This window comes from Lepisosteus oculatus, chromosome 3, assembly GCF_040954835.1.
Source record: "Lepisosteus oculatus isolate fLepOcu1 chromosome 3, fLepOcu1.hap2, whole genome shotgun sequence".
Classification (NCBI taxonomy): domain Eukaryota; kingdom Metazoa; phylum Chordata; class Actinopteri; order Semionotiformes; family Lepisosteidae; genus Lepisosteus; species Lepisosteus oculatus.
The window spans coordinates 22,892,379-22,900,652 of record NC_090698.1 but is presented as its reverse complement, the minus strand read 5'-3'; the positions used below and the strand labels follow the sequence as shown (position 1 = coordinate 22,900,652).

At 36.9% G+C, this 8,274-nt stretch overlaps 1 long non-coding RNA gene across 1 annotated transcript; it reads left to right on the top strand.

Moving 5' to 3' along the window:
- Positions 1-662: 662 nt before the first annotated feature.
- On the top strand, positions 663-3,417 carry LOC138237712 (uncharacterized). Its single transcript, XR_011189060.1, has 3 exons — positions 663-737; positions 2,423-2,491; positions 2,829-3,417. It is a non-coding gene; the product is annotated as an uncharacterized lncRNA (long non-coding RNA).
- The last annotated feature ends 4,857 nt before the right edge of the window (positions 3,418-8,274 follow it).

The window sequence follows — 8,274 nt, the reverse complement described above, 5'->3', positions numbered from 1 at the left end:
ACTATACTAAATAGACTTTGCTCTAGGAATGCTCTGTGTGCATTTGACAAATGTAAAGCTGACAAAACACTGAAACTGCTGTGGCACGAAAGAATGAAAGTATCCCAACTAATGCAGGTGCTTTTAGCCACATTGGCACCTGGCTGGTGTTTGTTGGTACTTGGGGAGCATCAGATGAAGATGCCTAATGCCATAGCCAAGTCTGAAAAGAGTGAAATTGGGCCTGTAGGATTTAACTTGCACTCAACCAGCAAGGTACTGTAGTAGCCCAAAGTCCTGGGAGACGGGAGGAATGTGAGAGTGTTTTGTACAATTGTAGAATGAATTCCAACAGTGAAACACCACACGACAGGATATATTATTTTGTGATAATGCTGTACTGTATGTTTAACACCAGATGACTAAACGTTCTAAACGTTTATGTACAGTATAAGGTTCTGCGTTCTTTTCTCACACACGGGTTTAACAACATAGATTTTGACATAGATTCGATTTTGTTTTGCTTTTGTTCACAGACATTTTTATGTATACTTTCACTTTCGCTTTTAACTGTGAAACAGTCGCATTATTTCTTGGAAAGGGTTAGTTCTGTCTTTTCATGTGAATCGGATATTTTAACGACCGCACTTTTCTGGCCTTCTGATGTTGAAAGGTAAACCATAGTTATACCGTACTTAACTTTCTTTTTATTAATCGTGTGGGAAACAAATGCAGTTATTTCTTTTATGGACAAAAAGGTATACGTTTTATACTTATAAGTACTGTATTATCCTAACTTTAAAATGGTGTTGAAGTATTTTGGACGAGTTTAGAGGTCATCATAGTGCAATGCAACTACTGTGTATAATGTCAAAATAATGCTTCTAAATGTATGATTACAAGACTATGTACTCAGTTCTATATGGTAACAACTATTTTCTAAAAACGTCTATCTGTCTAAGTACCGCTAGGTACATGACAGACAGAAAAATAATATTTTCCCTGTGGAACCAAGTCAGTGTCTTATTGTAATTATTGCATTGGTTTTAGATATTCTTTAAAACCATACCATTTGCAATTGACACATTTGCTAATAACCTTTTGTAAAAGATAATAGTTACTGTAATGTAATTAATGCCACCCCAGCGGCCGTCGCTATATAAAATTGGTGTCGCACTGAGGCGTAGGTGTTGGTTGAACATACGGTAATTGCTAACTCCGCAAAATTCATGTTTTTAGGATTTCTGTTCAGGAATGCTTAGAAAATCGGGGCAAAAACAATTCAGTGACACCTCAGTTGCCAGCATACACTGGAGTTTGCGTACTGTTTGTATCTGTGTGTTCTGGAGTAATATATATATATATTACTGAATTTTATTAGCTGTTTATTTCTTAGTCTTGAGTTTTTGTACGTTTAAAGTTTATGACGCAATTCGTATCAGCTGTTTTGAAGACATTTTTAATCTTGTAACCTGACGGTTAACTAGAAAACTGCACCATCTAGTGCTGATAGCTGGTGCTTAGTACTTACATTGGAGGCAAAACAAAATCCACAAGGCTTTATAAACCTGATTCCAGAACATCCTTGCTCCTGTTTTATGTGTAACATCGCACTGATACTTAATTGAACACTTGAAATATTAGTTCTCTCAATTAGACATTAATAATTTTATCATTTAAAATAGTTTCTGTACTATACAACAAGCTTAGGGAACTTACAATATGAAAATATATATAATAATAATTGCTTACACTGGATGATGCGACGGCTGCCATAGTGCGCCAAAACGCACACCACACATCAGCTATCAGTGGGGAGGAGAGCAGCGTAATGAAGCCAATTCATAGATAGGGATTATTAGGAGGCCATGATTGGTAAGGGCTAATGGGAAATTTGGCCAGGATGCCGGGGTTACACCCCTACTCTTTTTGAGAAACACCCTGGGATTTTTAATGACCACAGAGAGTCAGGACCTCAGTTTTACATCTCATCTGAAAGACGGTGCCTGTTTACAGTGTCCCTGTCACTATACTGGGGCAATAGGACCCACATGGTCCGCAGGGTGAGCGCCCCCCTGCTGGCCCCACTAACACCTCTTCCAGCAGCAACCTTAGTTTTTCCCAGGAGGTCTCCCATCCAGGTACTGACCAGGCTCACACCTGCTGAGCTTCAGTGGGCTGCCACCTGTGATATGGCTGCTGGAAAAATACTCTCATTACTATACAAGCATTAACATAATTTCCTTCATAGAAGGGCAAGGTAGGATATTTGCTTACACTGAATATTGCATAGAAGTGACAGATCAGATCAACTGACATTCTACAAAACAAGAACATCAGTTTTCATGTTTGTATTGACTATGTGAATTAATTTGTGCCTTTTTAGAACACGTCTTAAAGCAGTTAAAATGAGATTAAATAACTGTACTTACTGTGTTTTCAGTAAAACACCTGGTTTATAATGGATTTCAGCGAAGAGGAGAAAATATGGCTGGAACTAATTTTATCCACGGTAATGCATTTTCTTAATCAATATCTTTTTCTTGATATTTTCATGCACAATCCATCAATAAAGATTTTCATTGAACTTAAGGGTCAAACACAACAAGCATGAAAGATGTTTTCTTTATCTGCATACAGCATACTTTCCAGTCAGAGAAAAAGATGTTCTAAAAGGGAGGTGATTTCATTGTTAATGTTGTGAGTCAAACAGTCCCACAAAGTCAGTTACCATCATGCTTGAAAATACAAAATGTAATCTTTTGTAGTAAATGACTACCTCATTTTATGAGGATGAAATTAGTTACTGTGCAAAAAATTACATGTATATACTGTTTGCACTTTTCTAGGCCTCAGATGATGGAACGCTTTCACCACTGGAAAAATGTCTTCGTGACCTTGCAAAGCCACAAAGTGTGCTTGAAGAATGGATGTTTGAGTTCATGGCCCGGCTCCGATTTGGAATGGTGGTATCTAGTTTTCACAACAATAACCAACGCTGCACTCCTAAAGGAACATGAGAATTGTTTTTGCAGTATTTCTTCATTTTGAATGAAGTGGAGGTGGGATGCAAAAGACGTACGTGAGGGGGAGATGGGGATCACCTAGGTATTTATAGCATTTTGTAGAGGAAGGATGACAGGAGTGATTGATAATTACTGACAGCTGAGTACGTTTGAGCTTGGTTGTTGTTGTCCCTCCCGAACTTTCGGACCTGCCGTTTGGCCACATCCGTCTATTCTTTTTTTGGACATGCAAAATGCTGCCTTGACACAGGTGTTAATACCATTTTTTTCAGATATGAATGATTTATAAAGTTTCATATATCTGAAAATGCATGTGAGAACAGTGTCACTAGTATTTTCTGTACAGATCTGTTTCATTATGTTGGTTTTCCTATAATGTTTTTCCAGAATAAAGATGACAGTTGTTGTGTTATTTATAAATACTGACTCAGATCTATTATAGGACTTTTGTGGTACAGTTCCGAACAATATTATCAAGTTATAATATTTATTTCTTTAATATTTACTGTAATAACAGTTCCAGTATTTTACATTGGAACAAAAGTTTGTCAGACACTTTTCTTTACAATATCACACCCATGCTGTTTTTAATCTGCAATAGAGGGCCTTCTTCCACTTGATCTGAAACAGACAAACTGGATCAGGTATTTGACTTCCAAGCACATCAACTGATATTTTCAAAGTAAGGGCCTAAGATGGGCCTTTTAGTTTTAAGTTTGTAAATGATTATGACAAAAGTGTTGCAAGCAAGACATGAGCAAGACATATGAAAATATTGATATTTCCTTACCGTCTTTGTTGCCTGCAAATGTGTTTCTTTCTTTCTGCTATTGCAAGGAAGTGGTTGGTTTCAGTTCAATTTTTAATTTGGGAATGTTGTTCATAAGGGGTTTCATAAGTTTTGTTTTATGAAATTAGTACCAGTTTCCACCACTTTATGTATGCAATAAGACGTGACAGAATGCTTACTGTGGGAGAATAAACCCAAGGTGGCTGAGAACTGTTAGCAAAGGACAGTAATGCAAGCCACAACTGGCAGGACACTTTTCTACTAGATTACAAGAATACATGTTAATGACATAACGATTGTCAATAGTTTGGTCAGGTTCTTAAAGAAAACATGTTGCTATGTACTTCTGTTTTAAATAAGAATCTTGGAAAGGATTATGTCTAATATGTGCCTGTCAACTCATTTAGGAAAAAATACAAACTCATAGTAGCATGCTGAGACCTAAATACATTGCTAAGATTTCTCACAGGATGATGTATACAGCAGACAGCCCAGTGGCATTACAGTTAATACTACTAACTCATTGCACTGGAGTTCAGGGCTCAGATCTGGCCTGAAGCAAATCTTGAGTTGGCAGGTTCTCCCAATATTCAGAGAGGTTTTTGACAGGTGCTTTTCTCCCACTTTCAAAAGATGCACTGATTAGGTTAATTGGCATCCCTATATTGTCCCTGTGTGCTTGTGTGTGTGTGCCCTGTGATGGAGTGGTGTCCTGTCCAGAGGGTGTTCCTGCCTTATTTGGCCAGGACCTCTGGATGACTGTGTCCATGCCAGTTGTAAATCATTTCTCATTTGTCTGCTTTCAATTCTCTTTTCAACTCTCAACTTTTGTCGCCCTGTTGTTTAGTGTCAATTTTCCCTGTATCTTTTTTTTTGTCATAAACTGGAAATGCAGAAGAGGTGCTATTGATTCCTGGTTTTTGCTTTGATCGTTTTTCACTCAGCGCTTTATTAAATTTATGTTCGAAAAATGCAGGAAGATTTTAAGTTTGGCCAATATGATCATATAAAGTCCAAATGAATAATCACGGAAAAGGCCAAGCTTTTAAAAAAAACACAGTACATTAAACATGTCTTTTCTTCTAAAGTAAAGGAAATTACTAAGGAAATTAAATCTTAGTAAAGATAAAACTAGAACAACTAGGATATTTTGCAGGAAGGGAGTTTAGTATTTAGTTATTTTAATGCAGCAATACCTCAAAGCATATTGTTTTGCAGATATTCCCCATCCCATTCATTCAGAAGCTCTGAACCAGGATAAAACACCAGAGTGAATTTTGAGTGTTTCATAAATGGCCCAGAATGCTTAGATGAAAAATATGCTTTTATTTTCACAGCCCATATCTTTTTTTGTCTTGCATGGATTGAAAAATACGATAACAATTTAGTTTGTTATCAGTTCTGAAGAGAATGTACTGTACTTTGCTGGCATCATACTCTTTGTAATCTAAATCACCAAAACTTTTCTTTAATGTTGTAGTGAAGATTCATGCAGAGGAAGTTCCTGCACATTTTTAGTTCCTATACCTTAATAAAAGATATAGGAAAATAGCATGTACAGGATGTAATGACCACTTTTTAAATGATTAGCATCAGTGTGTCATGTTATATATAACTTAACATAATAATATATAAAAATATATTGCTTTTATTACTTCTTTAAAATGAGCTAAAATGATAGAGATCATTTTATATATTCACGATAGTGAATAGTGCCTATTGTACAGTATAATACAGGAACATCTTTTTTTTTACACAGTCTGATTGTAAGTATAACAGTTAAATGTAATTTACATAATTGTCTTTGTACTGGACATTTTACATTTAATTCTGTGAATAGTCTTCTTTTTTCTAGTAAAAGTTCTTAATTATTTTATGTAAAAGTTTCTCTTGAATTCTAAGTGCTTTTAAGCATTTCGTAAGTTTTATTTTCTGATAATATTGTATTATATGGAAGTTATTAACTGAAATTCCTGAGGATAACAATGAGAAGTCAATCTCACACAACTGTACCTAGTCCATAGTACCATTATGAAATTATCTACTGTATATATACAGAACTCAAATACCTCCCTTCACATTAATTTCAGACATCCCTCTTCCACCCCATTACCGCCTTGCAGCTACACCATCACTCTGTTAACCAAGCGGATTAAGCCAAACTTATCTCACCAAGTTCCCAAACATTCACAAAGCATTCAATTCAAATACAATTTGCGAGTTTCACATTGGCTAAGTGAAATACTGTATATAGTTGGTTTTCCTATATACATTTGTTGAATTTACAGATTTGTTTGCTTTCTTAGAATTTTTTGGAGACAAAAACAAACCCAAATACACTGAACTTGTTCTTAATGTGTTTGGCCTGATCATGCAGCATTGAAATGTGCCAAAGACTATGAAAGTCATTTATTCTGGAGGGAGTGATAAGTTGTGATCGGTCCCTCTGGCGTCATTTAGCTTGGAGGAACCCTTTTCCATGCTTTGCACAATTGGAAGGGGTGGGGTGTTCTGGCAGACAGTGTTTGGGGCCCCTTCTCTGCCTTTTTAAGTCGTTCTTAAATAACAGCAAGAGAAGGGGAACAGAGAACTTTCTATTAAAACTGATGTTTTCATACAGCACTGTATATAGTTTGATCTCTGCTGTTTGATTTCAAGGTTTGATTAGGTATGGAGTGAGATGGCAGCCCTTGATGTTACCACCAATCTAAGTACTCAACTGATCCCATTAAACCCTGAGTAACAACGTCATCACAGAGGTTAAATTTGAGCAGTATATTAAACCACTGTCCCTGTTAACTTTCTGTATGAAATATAGCCCTAGAACAGACAAACATAAATGATCTGTGGCTAAACTGGTTGATATTATTTTTTTTTGGCTTGTTTGCCAATGACACTTCAATACAAACTATAGCCAAACTTTAACCAATTCACCAAATATAAACTGAAAACTCAGGTAGGTGCATCACGCCTCTGGCAAAGAGAAGTCATCATTAAGTGACACCTTAGGGATCTGTGACTGGTAAGACAGCTACAAATGCCCTCTTGCTCTTCAAATATCCAGACTAAAGTTACAGCTTTGGGGCCAAAGCAGTGTTTCATTGGTGTCTGATATTTTTTCTGGTTAGCAGACATTTGCCTTTTTGAAACACTGCACAACACATTATTTGGCTTTTTGAATGTTCATTTTATGATTTGTAGCCTATAATGTCAATAGCTTGACAGCTAAATGTGTCATAAAATGGATGCAATAGACCCTAGCTGATGTCAGGCAATAGTAAAAAGCTTCACATGCTTCACAATCGTTGTTACAGCTTTCCTGTGTATTTTCCAATTGATTTCAGCTAATCTTTGAGGTTATTAAATTATTAAGTTTTCCAACAAAATCTTGTAGAACTTTAAACCTGAAATAATGTGCAAGCAGTTATTTAATTAGGACCTGGCAAACCTTGCCTAAACAAGTGTTGGATGTAACATGTGCTTTGGGCACAAACAGCAGAATTAGAATAACTGCTCATTTGTCCACCCTACAGTATATATTTTATTTATTTTGTAATATTGGGGCTTATAGAATAAAAAAAATGTAATACACATTAGTAGAGCTGGCATGCTGTTCAGGATACATCCTGCCTTGTCCCTTTTGCTTGCTGGGATAGACCCCAAACGAATTGATAATAATTATAATAATAATAATTGCTTACACTTATATAGTGCTTTTCTGGACACTTCACTCAAAGCGCTTTACAGGTAATGGGGACTCCCCTCCACCACCACCAATGTGCAGCATCCACTTGGATGATGCGACGGCAGCCATAGTGCGCCAGAACGCTCACCACACATCAGCTATCAGTGGTAAGGAGAGCAGAGTAATGTAGCCAGTTCATAGATGGGGATTATTAGGAGGCCATGACTGGTAAGGGCCAATGGGTTACACCCCTACCCTTTTCGAGAAATGCCCTGGGATTTTTAATGGCCACAGAGAGTCAGGACCTCAGTATTACATCTCATCCGAAGGATGGCACCTGTTTTACAGTATTGTGTCCCCGTCACCATACTGGGGCATTAGGACCCACATGGGCCACAGGGTGAGCACCTCCTGCTGGCCCCTTAGCAATCTTAGTTTTTCATCCAGGTACTGAGCAGGGTCACATCTGCTTAGCCTCAGTGGGTTGCCAGTTGTGAGTTGCAGGGTTATATAGCTGCTGGCTGCGATGGATGGATTAGTAATGTGTGCTATTTCTTTATGGATATCAGAGATGGTTACAGAGAAATAAAAACTTACAGTAATACCAACAGTTTACTGCTGTGAAGAAATAAAGGAATGAATTGCTGTTGATTGAAAAAAAAAGTTGGTCATTGGAACTGTTATTTGTAAAAAAGACCCCAACTGAAGTTAGTTAAAACAGAAAGAAAATAAAAAATGTCCTGTATCCCCACTGGAGTTTTAGATAGATGTTATAATAAAAGCTCTTTGTTTCC